This window comes from Amblyomma mixtum, chromosome 2, assembly GCF_055824585.1.
Source record: "Amblyomma mixtum isolate Tamu chromosome 2, ASM5582458v1, whole genome shotgun sequence".
Taxonomy (NCBI): domain Eukaryota; kingdom Metazoa; phylum Arthropoda; class Arachnida; order Ixodida; family Ixodidae; genus Amblyomma; species Amblyomma mixtum.
In genome coordinates, this window is record NC_143013.1 from 187,412,571 (window position 1) to 187,438,409 (window position 25,839).

Genomic DNA, 25,839 nt, shown 5'->3' on the forward strand with positions numbered 1-25,839 from the left:
GGTTCACTGGAGCAGCACAAACGCAAAGCAAGCACCACGGCCTTCACCAGAGCGAATGAGCTTTAGGGAACGCGCCGGGTTTTTCAGTGCGAATGAGGGAAAGGGGTGTGTCCGGTTTTGTCTAATAAGATAACCGCGGCAAGATTTCCAGAAATGGGATGTCCAAAATGTCATGTCAGATAAGGATTACAATTCCTGCACCCTCCTGATAACGTTTTCCTTATCCAGGAAGGCTGGCTAGCAGTGAGTCACGGATATCTGCATGCGTGCGTGTCCTGCGATTTTTCTGCCACCTTTGGTTAACGAATAGCCGGTTGTGTGGGGCGGCTTCTGGAAATTTCGATGAGGTGAATTCGTGACAGTGACTGCTAAGGAGCTTTGCGTTGGCACGTAAAAGCCTCGTACACGCCACGCTGCACTCAGAAAAATTAATGACACCAGCAATTAGAATTGAAGGTTTAAAAAAAAACTGAGAGAATGTATAGTTATGATCAAATACTTTTCTTAAACTGCACTGCATTAACAGACTGCGGGAAATATAAAATCCAAACCTCTGGCTACGGGATACAAAATTGTCCACAAAGTTACCTCGCTACTTAGATGCCCGCAAGTAGTAATCCATATAGTTGACCTACGTTGTATGCAGTTCATAACACGCCACGGTTGCCTTCCTTGGCTTAATGGTTTTCAAAAACTCTTTGACGGCGTTGCTTTAATTTTAAATTTCAGTAGAGTACAATCTGCAATTTGTTTTTTACCTTTTGGTTTCGCATTTGTTTAAATGATCTTGAACATTTTTTGTGCCTTTCCCTAGTTTTTATTTGATGATCCTATTCGTTTCCTTCGTCTTGGGGCGTTTAAGTTTAGACTCCTTCAGTGAAGTTCCTTTGATTAATTAATTCTATTTCCGCTAATCGTTCAGCTAGATTTCTGGTTTAATTAAAGCTGTCTCCAAATGACCGAAACATTTGGCACCCAATCTGCCCCGCGTTGGATGCTAATTGCCTGAATTGTTTCTATTCTCCTCTATTTCCAGTGTCGTGATATTTGTGTATATGGTGCGATATCTTCGGGCGGAAAATTTGGAATAAAAAAATGAATCCTACGTTCATGATTTATTAGTTTATTCAATTTTGTACAATATGGCGTGTCGGTATAAGCACTCGTTTTCATGAGTGGTTACAAAGCTTTCTATGGACGCTGCTGCATGTCACTTCGCCCTTGTGTCACTCTGTTCCACGCAGTGTATTCAAACTGGACCTGTACTTCTACTAGAAGAAGCGGTGTTCTTATCCGCCCTCAATAGCTGCTAGGCTACATCCGCGCATATTCGCGAGGTCGCACAGTATCGTTGTCACACGAGTACAACAATGTCCTCATCATCGGAATCACTGCAGGAGTCGTCCCCGGACTGCATCTTCAAAAGACTCTCGGCTTTCCGCACCATAAGTTGAACGAAAATCTCCACGATGAGCCTCACGTCTCTTCGGCGCGATCGCATCCCGTTCAGCTTCCTGCAGGAAGCAGCCAGGACTTGGCGGGCGTCGGCGTCCATGGCTAGGAAATGGTGGTTCACTGGAGCAGCACAAACGCAAAGCAAGCACCACGGCCTTCACCAGAGCGAATGAGCTTTAGGGAACGCGCCCGGTTTTTCAGTGCGAATGAGGGAAAGGGGTGTGTCTGGTTTTGTCTAATAAGATAACCGCGGCAAGATTTCCGGAAATGGGATGTCCAAAATGTCATGTCAGATAAGGATTACAATTCCTGCACCCTCCTGATAACGTTTTCCTTATCCAGGAAGGCTGGCTAGCAGTGAGTCACGGATATCTGCATGCGTGCGTGTCCTGCGATTTTTCTGCCACCTTTGGTTAACGAATAGCCGGTTGTGTGGGGCGGCTTCTGGAAATTTCGATGAGGTGAATTCGTGACAGTGACTGCTAAGGAGCTTTGCGTTGGCACGTAAAAGCCTCGTACACGCCACGCTGTACTCAGAAAATTTAATGACACCAGCAATTAGAATTGAAGGTTTCAAAAAAAACTGAGAGTATGTATAATTATGATGAAATACTTTTCTTAAACTGCACTGCATTAACAGACTGCGGGAAATATGAAATCCAAACCTCTGGCTACGGGATACAAAATTGTCCACGAAGTTACCTCGCTACTTAGATGCCCGCAAGTAGTAATCCATATAGTTGACCTACGTTGTATGCAGTTCATAACACGCCACGGTTGCCTTCCTTGGCTTAATGGTTTTCAAAAACTCTTTGACGGCGTTGCTTTAATTTTAAATTTCAGTAGAGTACAATCTGCAATTTGTTTTTTACCTTTTGGTTTCGCATTTGTTTAAATGATCTTGAACATATTTGTGCCTTTCCCTAGTTTTTATTTGATGATCCTATTCGTTTTCTTCGTCTTGGGGCGTTTAAGTTTAGACTGCTTCAGTGAAGTTCCTTTGATTAATTAATTCTATTTCCGCTAATCGTTCAGCTAGATTTCTGGTTTAATTAAAGCTGTCTCCAAATGACCGAAACATTTGGCACCCAATCTGCCCCGCGTTGGATGCTAATTGCCTGAATTGTTTCTATTCTCCTGTATTTTTAGTGTCGTGATATTTGTGTATATGGTGCGATATCTTCGGGCGGAAAATTTGGAATAAAAAAATGAATCCTACGTTCATGATTTATTAGTTTATTCAATTTTGTACAATATGGCGTGTCGGTATAAGCACTCGTTTTCATGAGTGGTTACAAAGCTTTCTATGGACGCTGCTGCATGTCACTTCGCCCTTGTATCACTCTGTTCCACGCAGTGTATTCAAACTGGACCTGTACTTCTACTAGAAGAAGCGGTGTTCTTATCCGCCCTCAATAGCTGCTAGGCTACATCCGCGCATATTCGCGAGGTCGCACAGTATCGTTGTCACACGAGTACAACAATGTCGTCATCATCGGAATCACTGCAGGAGTCGTCCCCGGACTGCATCTTCAAAAGACTCTCGGCTTTCCGCACCATAAGTTGAACGAAAATCTCCACGATGAGCCTCACGTCTCTTCGGCGCGATCGCATCCCGTTCAGCTTCCTGCAGGAAGCAGCCAGGACTTGGCGGGCGTCGGCGTCCATGGCTAGGAAATGGTGGTTCACTGGAGCAGCACAAACGCAAAGCAAGCACCACGGCCTTCACCAGAGCGAATGAGCTTTAGGGAACGCGCCCGGTTTTTCAGTGCGAATGAGGGAAAGGGGTGTGTCTGGTTTTGTCTAATAAGATAACCGCGGCAAGATTTCCGGAAATGGGATGTCCAAAATGTCATGTCAGATAAGGATTACAATTCCTGCACCCTCCTGATAACGTTTTCCTTATCCAGGAAGGCTGGCTAGCAGTGAGTCACGGATATCTGCATGCGTGCGTGTCCTGCGATTTTTCTGCCACCTTTGGTTAACGAATAGCCGGTTGTGTGGGGCGGCTTCTGGAAATTTCGATGAGGTGAATTCGTGACACTGACTGCTAAGGAGCTTTGCGTTGGCACGTAAAAGCCTCGTACACGCCACGCTGCACTCAGAAAAATTAATTACACCAGCAATTAGAATTGAAGGTTTCAAAAAAAACTGAGAGTATGTATAATTATGATGAAATACTTTTCTTAAACTGCACTGCATTAACAGACTGCGGGAAATATAAAATCCAAACCTCTGGCTACGGGATACAAAATTGTCCACGAAGTTACCTCGCTACTTAGATGCCCGCAAGTAGTAATCCATATAGTTGACCTACGTTGTATGCAGTTCATAACACGCCACGGTTGCCTTCCTTGGCTTAATGGTTTTCAAAAACTCTTTGACGGCGTTGCTTTAATTTTAAATTTCAGTAGAGTACAATCTGCAATTTGTTTTTTACCTTTTGGTTTCGCATTTGTTTAAATGATCTTGAACATATTTGTGCCTTTCCCTAGTTTTTATTTGATGATCCTATTCGTTTTCTTCGTCTTGGGGCGTTTAAGTTTAGACTGCTTCAGTGAAGTTCCTTTGATTAATTAATTCTATTTCCGCTAATCGTTCAGCTAGATTTCTGGTTTAATTAAAGCTGTCTCCAAATGACCGAAACATTTGGCACCCAATCTGCCCCGCGTTGGATGCTAATTGCCTGAATTGTTTCTATTCTCCTGTATTTCTAGTGTCGTGATATTTGTGTATATGGTGCGATATCTTCGGGCGGAAAATTTGGAATAAAAAAATGAATCCTACGTTCATGATTTATTAGTTTATTCAATTTTGTACAATATGGCGTGTCGGTATAAGCACTCGTTTTCATGAGTGGTTACAAAGCTTTCTATGGACGCTGCTGCATGTCACTTCGCCCTTGTATCACTCTGTTCCACGCAGTGTATTCAAACTGGACCTGTACTTCTACTAGAAGAAGCGGTGTTCTTATCCGCCCTCAATAGCTGCTAGGCTACATCCGCGCATATTCGCGAGGTCGCACAGTATCGTTGTCACACGAGTACAACAATGTCGTCATCATCGGAATCACTGCAGGAGTCGTCCCCGGACTGCATCTTCAAAAGACTCTCGGCTTTCCGCACCATAAGTTGAACGAAAATCTCCACGATGAGCCTCACGTCTCTTCGGCGCGATCGCATCCCGTTCAGCTTCCTGCAGGAAGCAGCCAGGACTTGGCGGGCGTCGGCGTCCATGGCTAGGAAATGGTGGTTCACTGGAGCAGCACAAACGCAAAGCAAGCACCACGGCCTTCACCAGAGCGAATGAGCTTTAGGGAACGCGCCCGGTTTTTCAGTGCGAATGAGGGAAAGGGGTGTGTCTGGTTTTGTCTAATAAGATAACCGCGGCAAGATTTCCGGAAATGGGATGTCCAAAATGTCATGTCAGATAAGGATTACAATTCCTGCACCCTCCTGATAACGTTTTCCTTATCCAGGAAGGCTGGCTAGCAGTGAGTCACGGATATCTGCATGCGTGCGTGTCCTGCGATTTTTCTGCCACCTTTGGTTAACGAATAGCCGGTTGTGTGGGGCGGCTTCTGGAAATTTCGATGAGGTGAATTCGTGACAGTGACTGCTAAGGAGCTTTGCGTTGGCACGTAAAAGCCTCGTACACGCCACGCTGCACTCAGAAAATTTAATGACACCAGCAATTAGAATAGAAGGTTTCAAAAAAAACTGAGAGTATGTATAATTATGATGAAATACTTTTCTTAAACTGCACTGCATTAACAGACTGCGGGAAATATAAAATCCAAACCTCTGGCTACGGGATACAAAATTGTCCACGAAGTTACCTCGCTACTTAGATGCCCGCAAGTAGTAATCCATATAGTTGACCTACGTTGTATGCAGTTCATAACACGCCACGGTTGCCTTCCTTGGCTTAATGGTTTTCAAAAACTCTTTGACGGCGTTGCTTTAATTTTAAATTTCAGTAGAGTACAATCTGCAATTTGTTTTTTACCTTTTGGTTTCGCATTTGTTTAAATGATCTTGAACATATTTGTGCCTTTCCCTAGTTTTTATTTGATGATCCTATTCGTTTTCTTCGTCTTGGGGCGTTTAAGTTTAGACTGCTTCAGTGAAGTTCCTTTGATTAATTAATTCTATTTCCGCTAATCGTTCAGCTAGATTTCTGGTTTAATTAAAGCTGTCTCCAAATGACCGAAACATTTGGCACCCAATCTGCCCCGCGTTGGATGCTAATTGCCTGAATTGTTTCTATTCTCCTGTATTTCTAGTGTCGTGATATTTGTGTATATGGTGCGATATCTTCGGGCGGAAAATTTGGAATAAAAAAATGAATCCTACGTTCATGATTTATTAGTTTATTCAATTTTGTACAATATGGCGTGTCGGTATAAGCACTCGTTTTCATGAGTGGTTACAAAGCTTTCTATGGACGCTGCTGCATGTCACTTCGCCCTTGTATCACTCTGTTCCACGCAGTGTATTCAAACTGGACCTGTACTTCTACTAGAAGAAGCGGTGTTCTTATCCGCCCTCAATAGCTGCTAGGCTACATCCGCGCATATTCGCGAGGTCGCACAGTATCGTTGTCACACGAGTACAACAATGTCGTCATCATCGGAATCACTGCAGGAGTCGTCCCCGGACTGCATCTTCAAAAGACTCTCGGCTTTCCGCACCATAAGTTGAACGAAAATCTCCACGATGAGCCTCACGTCTCTTCGGCGCGATCGCATCCCGTTCAGCTTCCTGCAGGAAGCAGCCAGGACTTGGCGGGCGTCGGCGTCCATGGCTAGGAAATGGTGGTTCACTGGAGCAGCACAAACGCAAAGCAAGCACCACGGCCTTCACCAGAGCGAATGAGCTTTAGGGAACGCGCCCGGTTTTTCAGTGCGAATGAGGGAAAGGGGTGTGTCTGGTTTTGTCTAATAAGATAACCGCGGCAAGATTTCCGGAAATGGGATGTCCAAAATGTCATGTCAGATAAGGATTACAATTCCTGCACCCTACTGATAACGTTTTCCTTATCCAGGAAGGCTGGCTAGCAGTGAGTCACGGATATCTGCATGCGTGCGTGTCCTGCGATTTTTCTGCCACCTTTGGTTAACGAATAGCCGGTTGTGTGGGGCGGCTTCTGGAAATTTCGATGAGGTGAATTCGTGACACTGACTGCTAAGGAGCTTTGCGTTGGCACGTAAAAGCCTCGTACACGCCACGCTGCACTCAGAAAAATTAATGACACCAGCAATTAGAATTGAAGGTTTCAAAAAAAACTGAGAGTATGTATAATTATGATGAAATACTTTTCTTAAACTGCACTGCATTAACAGACTGCGGGAAATATAAAATCCAAACCTCTGGCTACGGGATACAAAATTGTCCACGAAGTTACCTCGCTACTTAGATGCCCGCAAGTAGTAATCCATATAGTTGACCTACGTTGTATGCAGTTCATAACACGCCACGGTTGCCTTCCTTGGCTTAATGGTTTTCAAAAACTCTTTGACGGCGTTGCTTTAATTTTAAATTTCAGTAGAGTACAATCTGCAATTTGTTTTTTACCTTTTGGTTTCGCATTTGTTTAAATGATCTTGAACATATTTGTGCCTTTCCCTAGTTTTTATTTCATGATCCTATTCGTTTTCTTCGTCTTGGGGCGTTTAAGTCTAGACTCCTTCAGTGAAGTTCCTTTGATTAATTAATTCTATTTCCGCTAATCGTTCAGCTGGATTTCTGGTTTAATTAAAGCTGTCTCCAAATGACCGAAACATTTGGCACCCAATCTGCCCCGCGTTGGATGCTAATTGCCTGAATTGTTTCTATTCTCCTCTATTTCCAGTGTCGTGATATTTGTGTATATGGTGCGATATCTTCGGGCGGAAAATTTGGAATAAAAAATGAATCCTACGTTCATGATTTATTAGTTTATTCAATTTTGTACAATATGGCGTGTCGGTATAAGCACTCGTTTTCATGAGTGGTTACAAAGCTTTCTATGGACGCTGCTGCATGTCACTTCGCCCTTGTATCACACTGTTCCACGCAGTGTATTCAAACTAGACCTGTACTTCTACGAGAAGAAGCGGTGTTCTTATCCGCCCTCAATAGCTGCTAGGCTACATCCGCGCATATTCGCGAGGTCGCACAGTATCGTTGTCACACGAGTACAACAATGTCGTCATCATCGGAATCACTGCAGGAGTCGTCCCCGGACTGCATCTTCAAAAGACTCTCGGCTTTCCGCACCATAAGTTGAACGAAAATCTCCACGATGAGCCTCACGTCTCTTCGGCGCGATCGCATCCCGTTCAGCTTCCTGCAGGAAGCAGCCAGGACTTGGCGGGCGTCGGCGTCCATGGCTAGGAAATGGTGGTTCACTGGAGCAGCACAAACGCAAAGCAAGCACCACGGCCTTCACCAGAGCGAATGAGCTTTAGGGAACGCGCCCGGTTTTTCAGTGCGAATGAGGGAAAGGGGTGTGTCTGGTTTTGTCTAATAAGATAACCGCGGCAAGATTTCCGGAAATAGGATGTCCAAAATGTCATGTCAGATAAGGATTACAATTCCTGCACCCTCCTGATAACGTTTTCCTTACCCAGGAAGGCTGGCTAGCAGTGAGTCACGGATATCTGCATGCGTGCGTGTCCTGCGATTTTTCTGCCACCTTTGGTTAACGAATAGCCGGTTGTGTGGGGCGGCTTCTGGAAATTTCGATGAGGTGAATTCGTGACAGTGACTGCTAAGGAGCTTTGCGTTGGCACGTAAAAGCCTCGTACACGCCACGCTGCACTCAGAAAAATTAATGACACCAGCAATTAGAATTGAAGGTTTCAAAAAAAACTGAGAGTATGTATAATTATGATGAAATACTTTTCTCAAACTGCACTGCATTAACAGACTGCGGGAAATATAAAATCCAAACCTCTGGCTACGGGATACAAAATTGTCCACGAAGTTACCTCGCTACTTAGATGCCCGCAAGTAGTAATCCATATAGTTGACCTACGTTGTATGCAGTTCATAACACGCCACGGTTGCCTTCCTTGGCTTAATGGTTTTCAAAAACTCTTTGACGGCGTTGCTTTAATTTTAAATTTCAGTAGAGTACAATCTGCAATTTGTTTTTTACCTTTTGGTTTCGCATTTGGTTAAATGATCTTGAACATATTTGTGCCTTTCCCTAGTTTTTATTTGATGATCCTATTCGTTTTCTTCGTCTTGGGGCATTTAAGTCTAGACTCCTTCAGTGAAGTTCCTTTGATTAATTATTTCTATTTCCGCTAATCGTTCAGCTGGATTTCTGGTTTAATTAAAGCTGTCTCCAAATGACCGAAACATTTGGCACCCAATCTGCCCCGCGTTGGATGCTAATTGCCTGAATTGTTTCTATTCTCCTCTATTTCTAGTGTCGTGATATTTGTGTATATGGTGCGATATCTTCGAGCGGAAAATTTGGAATAAAAAATGAATCCTACGTTCATGATTTATTAGTTTATTCAATTTTGTACAATATGGCGTGTCGGTATAAGCACTCGTTTTCATGAGTGGTTACAAAGCTTTCTATGGACGCTGCTGCATGTCACTTCGCCCTTGTATCACACTGTTCCACGCAGTGTATTCAAACTAGACCTGTACTTCTACTAGAAGAAGCGGTGTTCTTATCCGCCCTCAATAGCTGCTAGGCTACATCCGCGCATATTCGCGAGGTCGCACAGTATCGTTGTCACACGAGTACAACAATGTCGTCATCATCGGATTCACTGCAGGAGTCGTCCCCGGACTGCATCTTCAAAAGACTCTCGGCTTTCCGCACCATAAGTTGAACGAAAATCTCCACGATGAGCCTCACGTCTCTTCGGCGCGATCGCATCCCGTTCAGCTTCCTGCAGGAAGCAGCCAGGACTTGGCGGGCGTCGGCGTCCATGGCTAGGAAATGGTGGTTCACTGGAGCAGCACAAACGCAAAGCAAGCACCACGGCCTTCACCAGAGCGAATGAGCTTTAGGGAACGCGCCCGGTTTTTCAGTGCGAATGAGGGAAAGGGGTGTGTCCGGTTTTGTCTAATAAGATAACCGCGGCAAGATTTCCGGAAATGGGATGTCCAAAATGTCATGTCAGATAAGGATTACAATTCCTGCACCCTCCTGATAACGTTTTCCTTATCCAGGAAGGCTGGCTAGCAGTGAGTCACGGATATCTGCATGCGTGCGTGTCCTGCGATTTTTCTGCCACCTTTGGTTAACGAATAGCCGGTTGTGCGGGGCGGCTTCTGGAAATTTCGATGAGGTGAATTCGTGACAGTGACTGCTAAGGAGCTTTGCGTTGGCACGTAAAAGCCTCGTACACGCCACGCTGCACTCAGAAAATTTAATGACACCAGCAATTAGAATTGAAGGTTTCAAAAAAAACTGAGAGTATGTATAATTATGATGAAATACTTTTCTTAAACTGAACTGCATTAACAGACTGCGGGAAATATAAAATCCAAACCTCTGGCTACGGGATACAAAATTGTCCACGAAGTTACCTCGCTACTTAGATGCCCGCAAGTAGTAATCCATATAGTTGACCTACGTTGTATGCAGTTCATAACACGGCACGGTTGCCTTCTTTGGCTTAATGGTTTTCAAAAACTCTTTGACGGCGTTGCTTTAATTTTAAATTTCAGTAGAGTACAATCTACAATTTGTTTTTTACCTTTTGGTTTCGCATTTGTTTAAATGATCTTGAACATATTTGTGCCTTTCCCTAGTTTTTATTTGATGATCCTATTCGTTTTCTTCGTCTTGGGGCGTTTAAGTTTAGACTGCTTCAGTGAAGTTCCTTTGATTAATTAATTCTATATCCGCTAATCGTTTAGCTAGATTTCTGGTTTAATTAAAGCTGTCTCCAAATGACCGAAACATTTGGCACCCAATCTGCCCCGCGTTGGATGCTAATTGCCTGAATTGTTTCTATTCTCCTGTATTTCTAGTGTCGTGATATTTGTGTATATGGTGCGATATCTTCGGGCGGAAAATTTGGAATAAAAAAATGAATCCTACGTTCATGATTTATTAGTTTATTCAATTTTGTACAATATGGCGTGTTGGTATAAGCACTCGTTTTCATGAGTGGTTACAAAGCTTTCTATGGACGCTGCTGCATGTCACTTCGCCCTTGTATCACTCTGTTCCACGCAGTGTATTCAAACTGGACCTGTACTTCTACTAGAAGAATCGGTGTTCTTATCCGCCCTCAATAGCTGCTAGGCTACATCCGCGCATATTCGCGAGGTCGCACAGTATCGTTGTCACACGAGTACAACAATGTCGTCATCATCGGAATCACTGCAGGAGTCGTCCCCGGACTGCATCTTCAAAAGACTCTCGGCTTTCCGCACCATAAGTTGAACGAAAATCTCCACGATGAGCCTCACGTCTCTTCGGCGCGATCGCATCCTGTTCAGCTTCCTGCAGGAAGCAGCCAGGACTTGGCGGGCGTCGGCGTCCATGCCTAGGAAATGGTGGTTCACTGGAGCAGCACAAACGCAAAGCAAGCACCACGGCCTTCACCAGAGCGAATGAGCTTTAGGGAACGCGCCCGGTTTTTCAGTGCGAATGAGGGAAAGGGGTGTGTCCGGTTTTGTCTAATAAGATAACCGCGGCAAGATTTCTGGAAATGGGATGTCCAAAATGTCATGTCAGATAAGGATTACAATTCCTGCACCCTCCTGATAACGTTTTCCTTATCCAGGAAGGCTGGCTAGCAGTGAGTCACGGATATCTGCATGCGTGCGTGTCCTGCGATTTTTCTGCCACCTTTGGTTAACGAATAGCCGGTTGTGTGGGGCGGCTTCTGGAAATTTCGATGAGGTGAATTCGTGACAGTGACTGCTAAGGAGCTTTGCGTTGGCACGTAAAAGCCTCGTACACGCCACGCTGCACTCAGAAAAATTAATGACACCAGCAATTAGAATTGAAGGTTTCAAAAAAAACTGAGAGAATGTATAGTTATGATCAAATACTTTTCTTAAACTGCACTGCATTAACAGACTGCGGGAAATATAAAATCCAAACCTCTGGCTACGGGATACAAAATTGTCCACAAAGTTACCTCGCTACTTAGATGCCCGCAAGTAGTAATCCATATAGTTGACCTACGTTGTATGCAGTTCATAACACGCCACGGTTGCCTTCCTTGGCTTAATGGTTTTCAAAAACTCTTTGACGGCGTTGCTTTAATTTTAAATTTCAGTAGAGTACAATCTGCAATTTGTTTTTTACCTTTTGGTTTCGCATTTGGTTAAATGATCTTGAACATATTTGTGCCTTTCCCTAGTTTTTATTTGATGATCCTATTCGTTTTCTTCGTCTTGGGGCATTTAAGTCTAGACTCCTTCAGTGAAGTTCCTTTGATTAATTATTTCTATTTCCGCTAATCGTTCAGCTGGATTTCTGGTTTAATTAAAGCTGTCTCCAAATGACCGAAACATTTGGCACCCAATCTGCCCCGCGTTGGATGCTAATTGCCTGAATTGTTTCTATTCTCCTCTATTTCTAGTGTCGTGATATTTGTGTATATGGTGCGATATCTTCGAGCGGAAAATTTGGAATAAAAAATGAATCCTACGTTCATGATTTATTAGTTTATTCAATTTTGTACAATATGGCGTGTCGGTATAAGCACTCGTTTTCATGAGTGGTTACAAAGCTTTCTATGGACGCTGCTGCATGTCACTTCGCCCTTGTATCACACTGTTCCACGCAGTGTATTCAAACTAGACCTGTACTTCTACTAGAAGAAGCGGTGTTCTTATCCGCCCTCAATAGCTGCTAGGCTACATCCGCGCATATTCGCGAGGTCGCACAGTATCGTTGTCACACGAGTACAACAATGTCGTCATCATCGGATTCACTGCAGGAGTCGTCCCCGGACTGCATCTTCAAAAGACTCTCGGCTTTCCGCACCATAAGTTGAACGAAAATCTCCACGATGAGCCTCACGTCTCTTCGGCGCGATCGCATCCCGTTCAGCTTCCTGCAGGAAGCAGCCAGGACTTGGCGGGCGTCGGCGTCCATGGCTAGGAAATGGTGGTTCACTGGAGCAGCACAAACGCAAAGCAAGCACCACGGCCTTCACCAGAGCGAATGAGCTTTAGGGAACGCGCCCGGTTTTTCAGTGCGAATGAGGGAAAGGGGTGTGTCCGGTTTTGTCTAATAAGATAACCGCGGCAAGATTTCCGGAAATGGGATGTCCAAAATGTCATGTCAGATAAGGATTACAATTCCTGCACCCTCCTGATAACGTTTTCCTTATCCAGGAAGGCTGGCTAGCAGTGAGTCACGGATATCTGCATGCGTGCGTGTCCTGCGATTTTTCTGCCACCTTTGGTTAACGAATAGCCGGTTGTGCGGGGCGGCTTCTGGAAATTTCGATGAGGTGAATTCGTGACAGTGACTGCTAAGGAGCTTTGCGTTGGCACGTAAAAGCCTCGTACACGCCACGCTGCACTCAGAAAATTTAATGACACCAGCAATTAGAATTGAAGGTTTCAAAAAAAACTGAGAGTATGTATAATTATGATGAAATACTTTTCTTAAACTGAACTGCATTAACAGACTGCGGGAAATATAAAATCCAAACCTCTGGCTACGGGATACAAAATTGTCCACGAAGTTACCTCGCTACTTAGATGCCCGCAAGTAGTAATCCATATAGTTGACCTACGTTGTATGCAGTTCATAACACGGCACGGTTGCCTTCTTTGGCTTAATGGTTTTCAAAAACTCTTTGACGGCGTTGCTTTAATTTTAAATTTCAGTAGAGTACAATCTACAATTTGTTTTTTACCTTTTGGTTTCGCATTTGTTTAAATGATCTTGAACATATTTGTGCCTTTCCCTAGTTTTTATTTGATGATCCTATTCGTTTTCTTCGTCTTGGGGCGTTTAAGTTTAGACTGCTTCAGTGAAGTTCCTTTGATTAATTAATTCTATATCCGCTAATCGTTTAGCTAGATTTCTGGTTTAATTAAAGCTGTCTCCAAATGACCGAAACATTTGGCACCCAATCTGCCCCGCGTTGGATGCTAATTGCCTGAATTGTTTCTATTCTCCTGTATTTCTAGTGTCGTGATATTTGTGTATATGGTGCGATATCTTCGGGCGGAAAATTTGGAATAAAAAAATGAATCCTACGTTCATGATTTATTAGTTTATTCAATTTTGTACAATATGGCGTGTTGGTATAAGCACTCGTTTTCATGAGTGGTTACAAAGCTTTCTATGGACGCTGCTGCATGTCACTTCGCCCTTGTATCACTCTGTTCCACGCAGTGTATTCAAACTGGACCTGTACTTCTACTAGAAGAATCGGTGTTCTTATCCGCCCTCAATAGCTGCTAGGCTACATCCGCGCATATTCGCGAGGTCGCACAGTATCGTTGTCACACGAGTACAACAATGTCGTCATCATCGGAATCACTGCAGGAGTCGTCCCCGGACTGCATCTTCAAAAGACTCTCGGCTTTCCGCACCATAAGTTGAACGAAAATCTCCACGATGAGCCTCACGTCTCTTCGGCGCGATCGCATCCTGTTCAGCTTCCTGCAGGAAGCAGCCAGGACTTGGCGGGCGTCGGCGTCCATGCCTAGGAAATGGTGGTTCACTGGAGCAGCACAAACGCAAAGCAAGCACCACGGCCTTCACCAGAGCGAATGAGCTTTAGGGAACGCGCCCGGTTTTTCAGTGCGAATGAGGGAAAGGGGTGTGTCCGGTTTTGTCTAATAAGATAACCGCGGCAAGATTTCTGGAAATGGGATGTCCAAAATGTCATGTCAGATAAGGATTACAATTCCTGCACCCTCCTGATAACGTTTTCCTTATCCAGGAAGGCTGGCTAGCAGTGAGTCACGGATATCTGCATGCGTGCGTGTCCTGCGATTTTTCTGCCACCTTTGGTTAACGAATAGCCGGTTGTGTGGGGCGGCTTCTGGAAATTTCGATGAGGTGAATTCGTGACAGTGACTGCTAAGGAGCTTTGCGTTGGCACGTAAAAGCCTCGTACACGCCACGCTGCACTCAGAAAAATTAATGACACCAGCAATTAGAATTGAAGGTTTCAAAAAAAACTGAGAGAATGTATAGTTATGATCAAATACTTTTCTTAAACTGCACTGCATTAACAGACTGCGGGAAATATAAAATCCAAACCTCTGGCTACGGGATACAAAATTGTCCACAAAGTTACCTCGCTACTTAGATGCCCGCAAGTAGTAATCCATATAGTTGACCTACGTTGTATGCAGTTCATAACACGCCACGGTTGCCTTCCTTGGCTTAATGGTTTTCAAAAACTCTTTGACGGCGTTGCTTTAATTTTAAATTTCAGTAGAGTACAATCTGCAATTTGTTTTTTACCTTTTGGTTTCGCATTTGTTTAAATGATCTTGAACATTTTTTGTGCCTTTCCCTAGTTTTTATTTGATGATCCTATTCGTTTCCTTCGTCTTGGGGCGTTTAAGTTTAGACTCCTTCAGTGAAGTTCCTTTGATTAATTAATTCTATTTCCGCTAATCGTTCAGCTAGATTTCTGGTTTAATTAAAGCTGTCTCCAAATGACCGAAACATTTGGCACCCAATCTGCCCCGCGTTGGATGCTAATTGCCTGAATTGTTTCTATTCTCCTCTATTTCCAGTGTCGTGATATTTGTGTATATGGTGCGATATCTTCGGGCGGAAAATTTGGAATAAAAAAATGAATCCTACGTTCATGATTTATTAGTTTATTCAATTTTGTACAATATGGCGTGTCGGTATAAGCACTCGTTTTCATGAGTGGTTACAAAGCTTTCTATGGACGCTGCTGCATGTCACTTCGCCCTTGTGTCACTCTGTTCCACGCAGTGTATTCAAACTGGACCTGTACTTCTACTAGAAGAAGCGGTGTTCTTATCCGCCCTCAATAGCTGCTAGGCTACATCCGCGCATATTCGCGAGGTCGCACAGTATCGTTGTCACACGAGTACAACAATGTCCTCATCATCGGAATCACTGCAGGAGTCGTCCCCGGACTGCATCTTCAAAAGACTCTCGGCTTTCCGCACCATAAGTTGAACGAAAATCTCCACGATGAGCCTCACGTCTCTTCGGCGCGATCGCATCCCGTTCAGCTTCCTGCAGGAAGCAGCCAGGACTTGGCGGGCGTCGGCGTCCATGGCTAGGAAATGGTGGTTCACTGGAGCAGCACAAACGCAAAGCAAGCACCACGGCCTTCACCAGAGCGAATGAGCTTTAGGGAACGCGCCCGGTTTTTCAGTGCGAATGAGGGAAAGGGGTGTGTCTGGTTTTGTCTAATAAGATAACCGCGGCAAGATTTCCGGAAATGGGATGTCCAAAATGTCATGTCAGATAAGGATTACAATTCCTGCACCCTCCTGATAACGTTTTCCTTATCCAGGAAGGCTGGCTAGCAGTGAGTCACGGATATCTGCATGCGTGCGTGTCCTGCGATTTTTCTGCCACCTTTGGTTAACGAATAGCCGGTTGTGTGGGGCGGCTTCTGGAAATTTCGATGAGGTGAATTCGTGACAGTGACTGCTAAGGAGCTTTGCGTTGGCACGTAAAAGCCTCGTACACGCCACGCTGTACTCAGAAAATTTAATGACACCAGCAATTAGAATTGAAGGTTTCAAAAAAAACTGAGAGTATGTATAATTATGCTGAAATACTTTTCTTAAACTGCACTGCATTAACAGACTGCGGGAAATATAAAATCCAAACCTCTGGCTACGGGATACAAAATTGTCCACGAAGTTACCTCGCTACTTAGATGCCCGCAAGTAGTAATCCATATAGTTGACCTACGTTGTATGCAGTTCATAACACGCCACGGTTGCCTTCCTTGGCTTAATGGTTTTCAAAAACTCTTTGACGGCGTTGCTTTAATTTTAAATTTCAGTAGAGTACAATCTGCAATTTGTTTTTTACCTTTTGGTTTCGCATTTGTTTAAATGATCTTGAACATATTTGTGCCTTTCCCTAGTTTTTATTTGATGATCCTATTCGTTTTCTTCGTCTTGGGGCGTTTAAGTTTAGACTGCTTCAGTGAAGTTCCTTTGATTAATTAATTCTATTTCCGCTAATCGTTCAGCTAGATTTCTGGTTTAATTAAAGCTGTCTCCAAATGACCGAAACATTTGGCACCCAATCTGCCCCGCGTTGGATGCTAATTGCCTGAATTGTTTCTATTCTCCTGTATTTTTAGTGTCGTGATATTTGTGTATATGGTGCGATATCTTCGGGCGGAAAATTTGGAATAAAAAAATGAATCCTACGTTCATGATTTATTAGTTTATTCAATTTTGTACAATATGGCGTGTCGGTATAAGCACTCGTTTTCATGAGTGGTTACAAAGCTTTCTATGGACGCTGCTGCATGTCACTTCGCCCTTGTATCACTCTGTTCCACGCAGTGTATTCAAACTGGACCTGTACTTCTACTAGAAGAAGCGGTGTTCTTATCCGCCCTCAATAGCTGCTAGGCTACATCCGCGCATATTCGCGAGGTCGCACAGTATCGTTGTCACACGAGTACAACAATGTCGTCATCATCGGAATCACTGCAGGAGTCGTCCCCGGACTGCATCTTCAAAAGACTCTCGGCTTTCCGCACCATAAGTTGAACGAAAATCTCCACGATGAGCCTCACGTCTCTTCGGCGCGATCGCATCCCGTTCAGCTTCCTGCAGGAAGCAGCCAGGACTTGGCGGGCGTCGGCGTCCATGGCTAGGAAATGGTGGTTCACTGGAGCAGCACAAACGCAAAGCAAGCACCACGGCCTTCACCAGAGCGAATGAGCTTTAGGGAACGCGCCCGGTTTTTCAGTGCGAATGAGGGAAAGGGGTGTGTCTGGTTTTGTCTAATAAGATAACCGCGGCAAGATTTCCGGAAATGGGATGTCCAAAATGTCATGTCAGATAAGGATTACAATTCCTGCACCCTCCTGATAACGTTTTCCTTATCCAGGAAGGCTGGCTAGCAGTGAGTCACGGATATCTGCATGCGTGCGTGTCCTGCGATTTTTCTGCCACCTTTGGTTAACGAATAGCCGGTTGTGTGGGGCGGCTTCTGGAAATTTCGATGAGGTGAATTCGTGACACTGACTGCTAAGGAGCTTTGCGTTGGCACGTAAAAGCCTCGTACACGCCACGCTGCACTCAGAAAAATTAATGACACCAGCAATTAGAATTGAAGGTTTCAAAAAAAACTGAGAGTATGTATAATTATGATGAAATACTTTTCTTAAACTGCACTGCATTAACAGACTGCGGGAAATATAAAATCCAAACCTCTGGCTACGGGATACAAAATTGTCCACGAAGTTACCTCGCTACTTAGATGCCCGCAAGTAGTAATCCATATAGTTGACCTACGTTGTATGCAGTTCATAACACGCCACGGTTGCCTTCCTTGGCTTAATGGTTTTCAAAAACTCTTTGACGGCGTTGCTTTAATTTTAAATTTCAGTAGAGTACAATCTGCAATTTGTTTTTTACCTTTTGGTTTCGCATTTGTTTAAATGATCTTGAACATATTTGTGCCTTTCCCTAGTTTTTATTTGATGATCCTATTCGTTTTCTTCGTCTTGGGGCGTTTAAGTTTAGACTGCTTCAGTGAAGTTCCTTTGATTAATTAATTCTATTTCCGCTAATCGTTCAGCTAGATTTCTGGTTTAATTAAAGCTGTCTCCAAATGACCGAAACATTTGGCACCCAATCTGCCCCGCGTTGGATGCTAATTGCCTGAATTGTTTCTATTCTCCTGTATTTCTAGTGTCGTGATATTTGTGTATATGGTGCGATATCTTCGGGCGGAAAATTTGGAATAAAAAAATGAATCCTACGTTCATGATTTATTAGTTTATTCAATTTTGTACAATATGGCGTGTCGGTATAAGCACTCGTTTTCATGAGTGGTTACAAAGCTTTCTATGGACGCTGCTGCATGTCACTTCGCCCTTGTATCACTCTGTTCCACGCAGTGTATTCAAACTGGACCTGTACTTCTACTAGAAGAAGCGGTGTTCTTATCCGCCCTCAATAGCTGCTAGGCTACATCCGCGCATATTCGCGAGGTCGCACAGTATCGTTGTCACACGAGTACAACAATGTCGTCATCATCGGAATCACTGCAGGAGTCGTCCCCGGACTGCATCTTCAAAAGACTCTCGGCTTTCCGCACCATAAGTTGAACGAAAATCTCCACGATGAGCCTCACGTCTCTTCGGCGCGATCGCATCCCGTTCAGCTTCCTGCAGGAAGCAGCCAGGACTTGGCGGGCGTCGGCGTCCATGGCTAGGAAATGGTGGTTCACTGGAGCAGCACAAACGCAAAGCAAGCACCACGGCCTTCACCAGAGCGAATGAGCTTTAGGGAACGCGCCCGGTTTTTCAGTGCGAATGAGGGAAAGGGGTGTGTCTGGTTTTGTCTAATAAGATAACCGCGGCAAGATTTCCGGAAATGGGATGTCCAAAATGTCATGTCAGATAAGGATTACAATTCCTGCACCCTCCTGATAACGTTTTCCTTATCCAGGAAGGCTGGCTAGCCGTGAGTCACGGATATCTGCATGCGTGCGTGTCCTGCGATTTTTCTGCCACCTTTGGTTAACGAATAGCCGGTTGTGTGGGGCGGCTTCTGGAAATTTCGATGAGGTGAATTCGTGACAGTGACTGCTAAGGAGCTTTGCGTTGGCACGTAAAAGCCTCGTACACGCCACGCTGCACTCAGAAAAATTAATGACACCAGCAATTAGAATTGAAGGTTTCAAAAAAAACTGAGAGTATGTATAATTATGATGAAATACTTTTCTTAAACTGCACTGCATTAACAGACTGCGGGAAATATAAAATCCAAACCTCTGGCTACGGGATACAAAATTGTCCACGAAGTTACCTCGCTACTTAGATGCCCGCAAGTAGTAATCCATATAGTTGACCTACGTTGTATGCAGTTCATAACACGCCACGGTTGCCTTCCTTGGCTTAATGGTTTTCAAAAACTCTTTGACGGCGTTGCTTTAATTTTAAATTTCAGTAGAGTACAATCTGCAATTTGTTTTTTACCTTTTGGTTTCGCATTTGTTTAAATGATCTTGAACATATTTGTGCCTTTCCCTAGTTTTTATTTGATGATCCTATTCGTTTTCTTCGTCTTGGGGCATTTAAGTCTAGACTCCTTCAGTGAAGTTCCTTTGATTAATTAATTCTATTTCCGCTAATCGTTCAGCTGGATTTCTGGTTTAATTAAAGCTGTCTCCAAATGACCGAAACATTTGGCACCCAATCTGCCCCGCGTTGGATGCTAATTGCCTGAATTGTTTCTATTCTCCTCTATTTCTAGTGTCGTGATATTTGTGTATATGGTGCGATATCTTCGAGCGGAAAATTTGGAATAAAAAATGAATCCTACGTTCATGATTTATTAGTTTATTCAATTTTGTACAATATGGCGTGTCGGTATAAGCACTCGTTTTCATGAGTGGTTACAAAGCTTTCTATGGACGCTGCTGCATGTCACTTCGCCCTTGTATCACACTGTTCCACGCAGTGTATTCAAACTAGACCTGTACTTCTACTAGAAGAAGCGGTGTTCTTATCCGCCCTCAATAGCTGCTAGGCTACATCCGCGCATATTCGCGAGGTCGCACAGTATCGTTGTCACACGAGTACAACAATGTCGTCATCATCGGATTCACTGCAGGAGTCGTCCCCGGACTGCATCTTCAAAAGACTCTCGGCTTTCCGCACCATAAGTTGAACGAAAATCTCCACGATGAGCCTCACGTCTCTTCGGCGCGATCGCATCCCGTTCAGCTTCCTGCAGGAAGCAGCCAGGACTTGGCGGGCGTCGGCGTCCATGGCTAGGAAATGGTGGTTCACTGGAGCAGCACAAACGCAAAGCAAGCACCACGGCCTTCACCAGAGCGAATGAGCTTTAGGGAACGCGCCCGGTTTTTCAGTGCGAATGAGGGAAAGGGGTGTGTCCGGTTTTGTCTAATAAGATAACCGCGGCAAGATTTCCGGAAATGGGATGTCCAAAATGTCATGTCAGATAAGGATTACAATTCCTGCACCCTCCTGATAACGTTTTCCTTATCCAGGAAGGCTGGCTAGCAGTGAGTCACGGATATCTGCATGCGTGCGTGTCCTGCGATTTTTCTGCCACCTTTGGTTAACGAATAGCCGGTTGTGTGGGGCGGCTTCTGGAAATTTCGATGAGGTGAATTCGTGACAGTGACTGCTAAGGAGCTTTGCGTTGGCACGTAAAAGCCTCGTACACGCCACGCTGCACTCAGAAAATTTAATGACACCAGCAATTAGAATTGAAGGTTTCAAAAAAAACTGAGAGTATGTATAATTATGATGAAATACTTTTCTTAAACTGAACTGCATTAACAGACTGCGGGAAATATAAAATCCAAACCTCTGGCTACGGGATACAAAATTGTCCACGAAGTTACCTCGCTACTTAGATGCCCGCAAGTAGTAATCCATATAGTTGACCTACGTTGTATGCAGTTCATAACACGGCACGGTTGCCTTCTTTGGCTTAATGGTTTTCAAAAACTCTTTGACGGCGTTGCTTTAATTTTAAATTTCAGTAGAGTACAATCTACAATTTGTTTTTTACCTTTTGGTTTCGCATTTGTTTAAATGATCTTGAACATATTTGTGCCTTTCCCTAGTTTTTATTTGATGATCCTATTCGTTTTCTTCGTCTTGGGGCGTTTAAGTTTAGACTGCTTCAGTGAAGTTCCTTTGATTAATTAATTCTATATCCGCTAATCGTTTAGCTAGATTTCTGGTTTAATTAAAGCTGTCTCCAAATGACCGAAACATTTGGCACCCAATCTGCCCCGCGTTGGATGCTAATTGCCTGAATTGTTTCTATTCTCCTGTATTTCTAGTGTCGTGATATTTGTGTATATGGTGCGATATCTTCGGGCGGAAAATTTGGAATAAAAAAATGAATCCTACGTTCATGATTTATTAGTTTATTCAATTTTGTACAATATGGCGTGTTGGTATAAGCACTCGTTTTCATGAGTGGTTACAAAGCTTTCTATGGACGCTGCTGCATGTCACTTCGCCCTTGTATCACTCTGTTCCACGCAGTGTATTCAAACTGGACCTGTACTTCTACTAGAAGAATCGGTGTTCTTATCCGCCCTCAATAGCTGCTAGGCTACATCCGCGCATATTCGCGAGGTCGCACAGTATCGTTGTCACACGAGTACAACAATGTCGTCATCATCGGAATCACTGCAGGAGTCGTCCCCGGACTGCATCTTCAAAAGACTCTCGGCTTTCCGCACCATAAGTTGAACGAAAATCTCCACGATGAGCCTCACGTCTCTTCGGCGCGATCGCATCCTGTTCAGCTTCCTGCAGGAAGCAGCCAGGACTTGGCGGGCGTCGGCGTCCATGCCTAGGAAATGGTGGTTCACTGGAGCAGCACAAACGCAAAGCAAGCACCACGGCCTTCACCAGAGCGAATGAGCTTTAGGGAACGCGCCCGGTTTTTCAGTGCGAATGAGGGAAAGGGGTGTGTCCGGTTTTGTCTAATAAGATAACCGCGGCAAGATTTCTGGAAATGGGATGTCCAAAATGTCATGTCAGATAAGGATTACAATTCCTGCACCCTCCTGATAACGTTTTCCTTATCCAGGAAGGCTGGCTAGCAGTGAGTCACGGATATCTGCATGCGTGCGTGTCCTGCGATTTTTCTGCCACCTTTGGTTAACGAATAGCCGGTTGTGTGGGGCGGCTTCTGGAAATTTCGATGAGGTGAATTCGTGACAGTGACTGCTAAGGAGCTTTGCGTTGGCACGTAAAAGCCTCGTACACGCCACGCTGCACTCAGAAAAATTAATGACACCAGCAATTAGAATTGAAGGTTTCAAAAAAAACTGAGAGTATGTATAATTATGATGAAATACTTTTCTTAAACTGCACTGCATTAACAGACTGCGGGAAATATAAAATCCAAACCTCTGGCTACGGGATACAAAATTGTCCACGTAGTTACCTCGCTACTTAGATGCCCGCAAGTAGTAATCCATATAGTTGACCTACGTTGTATGCAGTTCATAACACGCCACGGTTGCCTTCCTTGGCTTAATGGTTTTCAAAAACTCTTTGACGGCGTTGCTTTCATTTTAAATTTCAGTAGAGTACAATCTGCAATTTGTTTTTTACCTTTTGGTTTCGCATTTGTTTAAATGATCTTGAACATATTTGTGCCTTTCCCTAGTTTTTATTTGATGATCCTATTCGTTTTCTTCGTCTTGGGGCGTTTAAGTTTAGACTCCTTCAGTGAAGTTCCTTTGATTAATTAATTCTATTTCCGCTAATCGTTCAGCTAGATTTCTGGTTTAATTAAAGCTGTCTCCAAATGACCGAAACATTTGGCACCCAATCTGCCCCGCGTTGGATGCTAATTGCCTGAATTGTTTCTATTCTCCTGTATTTCCAGTGTCGTGATATTTGTGTATATGGTGCGATATCTTCGGGCGGAAAATCTGGAATAAAAAAATGAATCCTACGTTCATGATTTATTAGTTTATTCAATCTTGTACAATATGGCGTGTCGGTATAAGCACTCGTTTTCATGAGTGGTTACAAAGCTTTCTATGGACGCTGCTGCATGTCACTTCGCCCTTGTATCACTCTGTTCCACGCAGTGTATTCAAACTGGACCTGTACTTCTACTAGAAGAAGCGGTGTTCTTATCCGCCCTCAATAGCTGCTAGGCTACATCCGCGCATATTCGCGAGGTCGCACAGTATCGTTGTCACACGAGTACAACAATGTCGTCATCATCGGAATCACTGCAGGAGTCGTCCCCGGACTGCATCTTAAAAAGACTCTCTGCTTTCCCCACCATAAGTTGAACGAAAATCTCCACGATGAGCCTCACGTCTCTTCGGCGCGATCGCATCCCGTTCAGCTTCCTGCAGGAAGCAGCCAGGACTTGGCGGGCGTCGGCGTCCATGGCTAGGAAATGGTGGTTCACTGGAGCAGCACAAACGCAAAGCAAGCACCACGGCCTTCACCAGAGCGAATGAGCTTTAGGGAACGCGCCCGGTTTTTCAGTGCGAATGAGGGAAAGGGGTGTGTCCGGTTTTGTCTAATAAGATAACCGCGGCAAGATTTCCGGAAATGGGATGTCCAAAATGTCATGTCAGATAAGGATTACAATTCCTGCACCCTCCTGATAACGTTTTCCTTATCCAGGAAGGCTGGCTAGCAGTGAGTCACGGATATCTGCATGCGTGCGTGTCCTGCGATTTTTCAGCCACCTTTGGTTAACGAATAGCCGGTTGTGTGGGGCGGCTTCTGGAAATTTCGATGAGGTGAATTCGTGACAGTGACTGCTAAGGAGCTTTGCGTTGGCACGTAAAAGCCTCGTACACGCCACGCTGCACTCAGAAAAATTAATGACACCAGCAATTAGAATTGAAGGTTTCAAAAAAAACTGAGAGTATGTATAATTATGATGAAATACTTTTCTTAAACTGCACTGCATTAACAGACTGCGGGAAATATAAAATCCAAACCTCTGGCTACGGGATACAAAATTGTCCACGAAGTTACCTCGCTACTTAGATGCCCGCAAGTAGTAATCCATATAGTTGACCTACGTTGTATGCAGTTCATAACACGCCACGGTTGCTTTCCTTGGCTTAATGGTTTTCAAAAACTCTTTGACGGCGTTGCTTTAATTTTAAATTTGAGTAGAGTACAATCTGCAATTTGTTTTTTACCTTTTGGTTTCGCATTTGTTTAAATGATCTTGAACATATTTGTGCCTTTCCCTAGTTTTTATTTGATGATCCTATTCGTTTTCTTCGTCTTGGGGCGTTTAAGTTTAGACTGCTTCAGTGAAGTTCCTTTGATTAATTAATTCTATTTCCGCTAATAGTTCAGCTAGATTTCTGGTTTAATTGAAGCTGTCTCCAAATGACCGAAACATTTGGCACCCAATCTGCCCCGCGTTGGATGCTAATTGCCTGAATTGTTTCTATTCTCCTGTATTTCTAGTGTCGTGATATTTGTGTATATGGTGCGATATCTTCGGGCGGAAAATTTGGAATAAAAAAATGAATCCTACGTTCATGATTTATTAGTTTATTCAATTTTGTACAATATGGCGTGTTGGTATAAGCACTCGTTTTCATGAGTGGTTACAAAGCTTTCTATGGACGCTGCTGCATGTCACTTCGCCCTTGTATCACTCTGTTCCACGCAGTGTATTCAAACTGGACCTGTACTTCTACTAGAAGAAGCGGTGTTCTTATCCGCCCTCAATAGCTGCTAGGCTACATCCGCGCATATTCGCGAGGTCGCACAGTATCGTTGTCACACGAGTACAACAATGTCGTCATCATCGGAATCACTGCAGGAGTCGTCCCCGGACTGCATCTTCAAAAGACTCTCGGCTTTCCGCACCATAAGTTGAACGAAAATCTCCACGATGAGCCTCACGTCTCTTCGGCGCGATCGCATCCCGTTCAGCTTCCTGCAGGAAGCAGCCAGGACTTGGCGGGCGTCGGCGTCCATGGCTAGGAAATGGTGGTTCACTGGAGCAGCACAAACGCAAAGCAAGCACCACGGCCTTCACCAGAGCGAATGAGCTTTAGGGAACGCGCCCGGTTTTTCAGTGCGAATGAGGGAAAGGGGTGTGTCCGGTTTTGTCTAATAAGGTAACCGCGGCAAGATTTCCGGAAATGGGATGTCCAAAATGTCATGTCAGATAAGGATTACAATTCCTGCACCCTCCTGATAACGTTTTCCTTATCCAGGAAGGCTGGCTAGCAGTGAGTCACGGATATCTGCATGCGTGCGTGTCCTGCGATTTTTCTGCCACCTTTGGTTAACGAATAGCCGGTTGTGTGGGGCGGCTTCTGGAAATTTCGATGAGGTGAATTCGTGACAGTGACTGCTAAGGAGCTGTGCGTTGGCACGTAAAAGCCTCGTACACGCCACGCTGCACTCAGAAAAATTAATGACACCAGCAATTAGAATTGAAGGTTTCAAAAAAAACTGAGAGTATGTATAATTATGATGAAATACTTTTCTTAAACTGCACTGCATTAACAGACTGCGGGAAATATAAATTCCAAACCTCTGGCTACGAGATACAAAATTGTCCACGAAGTTACCTCGCTACTTGGATGCCCGCAAGTAGTAATCCATATAGTTGACCTACGTTGTATGCAGTTCATAACACGCAACGGTTGCCTTCCTTGGCTTAATGGTTTTCAAAAACTCTTTGACGGCGTTGCTTTAATTTTAAATTTCAGTAGAGTACAATCTGCAATTTGTTT